We start from the raw sequence: 3077 nt of genomic DNA, 5'->3' as shown, positions 1-3077 counted from the left end.
AGTGGCTGTCGGTTTCACGGTGATTCAGGAAGTGTTCATCTGGTTCTTAGAAGTGTGCGATCAATTGGGACTAACTAGTAATGGAGCATTAGTGGGAAAGAGTTGGTTGTCATCGGATCGATCGTTGGGAAGTGAGAAGGATTGGGAATCCTCTAATTTTCATGTATTATGAAGGCTTAGTCGAATCTAAGTGGGGGAGTGTTACCCCGAGATGCGGAAGTGGGAGAGGTTTTGAAATAGGGATAAGTTTCACAACCCGACAAGGAGGATGGAGGCCATAGTGGCTGCTTGGTTTGAGAGTTGTGTTGACTAGGGATTCGACAAAACTCCCCAGCATAAGGAACACGTCTTCTTGGTGCTTGATAGCATAATTGGGGGAAACAGGTTGGAGTTTTAGTCAGGGATTGAGTTCAGTCGAGTATCCGGTCGAGGGTGCGCTCGACTCTGAGGTTTTTATTTTGGATTGATAGATTGGGGGTTTTGTTAGCTGCCAGGGCTCGTGATAGGTGCATTTTATGCACCTATTTTGCATGTTATTTCTGTCATTCTATAACATTCTACTTCATAATTCTTGCATTTAGTTAATTATTTGGGCAATTGCATATTTCATTAAGAACGCCTGGTACTTCACCATTTTTTTGATTTATTTTGCAGGCATTATGCAGCATGGAACGTGGAGCTTGGATGCATGGATGTATGGATACATGGAGCTTGGATGCTTGGAGCTTTGGAGCATGAGGAGAAGATGAACCGGTCATTCCATGGCAGAAAACATGAAGATGGAACCTGAGTCATTGTGCATTATTATCATAGCAAAGGACTATGTTTGAAACGCGATTCTTGTCACACCGACACGGGTCGTGTTTGTCCTTTGTCATCTTATATTTGAGCAACATGACTCGTGGTGAAGCTAGATTGAAGATGGAGCCAACAGTGAAGACTTTTTGGAATTTTAGCAAAAAGCATGGGCCATGCCAAAAACACATGGTCAAGACAAATGGCCATGCCAAAAACACATGGGCAAAAGGCATGGCCATGCCAAAAACGCATGGTCTCATGGCATGCACGTGAACATTAATTAAAACAAGAGGAGACGTCATTTTTTGAGGAGAACGGTTTTGGGAGCAGTTTTGGGCGATCTTGGGCGATTTTGGGAGAACTCTTGGAGCTTTTGAGAAGACCAAATCATTGCAAACACTTTTGATTTCATTTTAGTAAGAATTAAACATTTCAATTTCATCTTTATTCTTGTTTGATTTGTTCTTAGCCACGTGTGGCTAAGAAACCCTAGTTTCTAGTTCTTGTTCAAAACATGTTGATTGCTTGACTTGAAGCATATGATCTGATGTTTGATTTGTGATTCTATTCTAGTGATTATGTTTTTGTTTAAACTAGAATCCTTGAATTTGATTTGTGTTTGATTGGCCACTTTCATGAATTGTATTTTTGTGTAGTTAATTAACTTTTAGAGCACCTAATCGTTCTATAAAGTTAATGATTGGTAACAAACAATAGGTTTTTTATTGTAGAATAGTTATCACATGTTTTCACACTTCGGAGTGTACGAGAAGAAATGAACATTGTTGGGGAAGCTTGTACAAAACTTAATGCAATTTTTCAATACAATCTAAGAGCGTGTTTAGGTTGAATTAGTAAAGCTAGGTCTAGTCAAAGAGCGTGTTTTGGTTAGATAATCTGGCAAGCGAGAGGTATTAGAGCGTGTTAATATCTTTCAGTACCAACTTAGAATAGCAATCTTGAATTACATCAAGTCATAATCAAGTTGAACAACAACATTGAGAACTAGAACTGGAAACACTTTTACAACTTGTTTACAAATCTATTTCATTTTGTGCATGTTTTTAAAGTAGATTGTTATTTTATTATTTCACTTTTGCAAACAAATCCCCCTTTTGTGATCAAAGTACCTTGCGCAAAGAGGTATAGAGTTTTGTCCCGTGTCTCTGTGGTTCGACCCTGCTTGCCTTGTACTACTTTTTAGTGCATTAAAGCAGTGTATTTGGAGTCTGTTGTACCCCTATTATTTGTTGGGTTTGACACCTCTAACAGCTCGACAATACATTCAGCATGGGAGTGCGGGTTATTTAGCGTATGTGGTCGATACGCGGGTTAGGGAACAGACCACGGATTTCCGAGAGGGTGGACGATCGACATGAGGCCTAGGGTTAGGCTGAGATATAGTCCACAGAGTAGATCAGGAGTTCGAAGCCCCAAGTGGGTGAGAACAGGATGCATGGGAGAGAGCATCAGGAGGGGTGGTCCAGGGAGATGCTCAACAGTTTAGAGCGGTCCGGATAGACTGAAGGCCGGTGGGGCGTACCAGTTAGACCGAAGGCTCAGAGAACGGTCCAGACAGGCTGAAGGCCCAGAGAGGTGGTCCAGACATGCTGAAGGTTCTGAGAGTGGTCCAGATAGATTGAAGGCCTGGAAGGGCGGTCCAGTCATGCTGAAGACTCTGTATATGTTTGTAGATCTATGTTCGGGTATTAAGTAGGCTGCTATGCTATAGCAATCAATAGGTATGTTCCAAGTATTGAACATGTTGCTGGGGTGGGCTGAGGACTCCGGTGTATTTTGGTTGATCGGAAGTTGTTATTAGTGGTCGGACGGAGTTCAAAGGATCTTGGTGATCTCATCAGTTCGGAGTGTCTCCGAGGTTTCAACTTCTTGGATCGGGTAATACTCCAGTTGGGGATTGAGAGTGGATCCGAATGGATATTCGTCAGTTTTGGGAAGGTTTGGGATTAGAATATCCTGTCGTTCAGGATTTGGGAACCGGGTTAGATCTTTCTCATGATCGTCTATGGCAATTGGATAGGGTTAAGGCGGTCCTGCTCTATGCAGTAGGCCAAGATACCCGGTGCAGGCCGACTGTAAGTCGTAGGCACGGAGGCTCGAAGGGAGCGGTAGGGTTGAGGCGGTAGGCCAACAAACCCTGAGAATTTCGACTCGATAGTTGAATTGATTAGACATGTTGGTATTCTAACCCGAAGGGGATGATATGGGTTAGATATGAGTGTCGTACTTGTTGGCCGATAGTGGTAGGTATGTTGATG

The sequence above is a fragment of the Lactuca virosa genome, chromosome 7, assembly GCF_052849685.1.
Source record: "Lactuca virosa cultivar CGN04683 chromosome 7, Lactuca_virosa_CGN04683_v6, whole genome shotgun sequence".
Taxonomy (NCBI): Eukaryota; Viridiplantae; Streptophyta; class Magnoliopsida; order Asterales; family Asteraceae; genus Lactuca; species Lactuca virosa.
Note: the sequence above shows the minus strand (reverse complement) of the source record.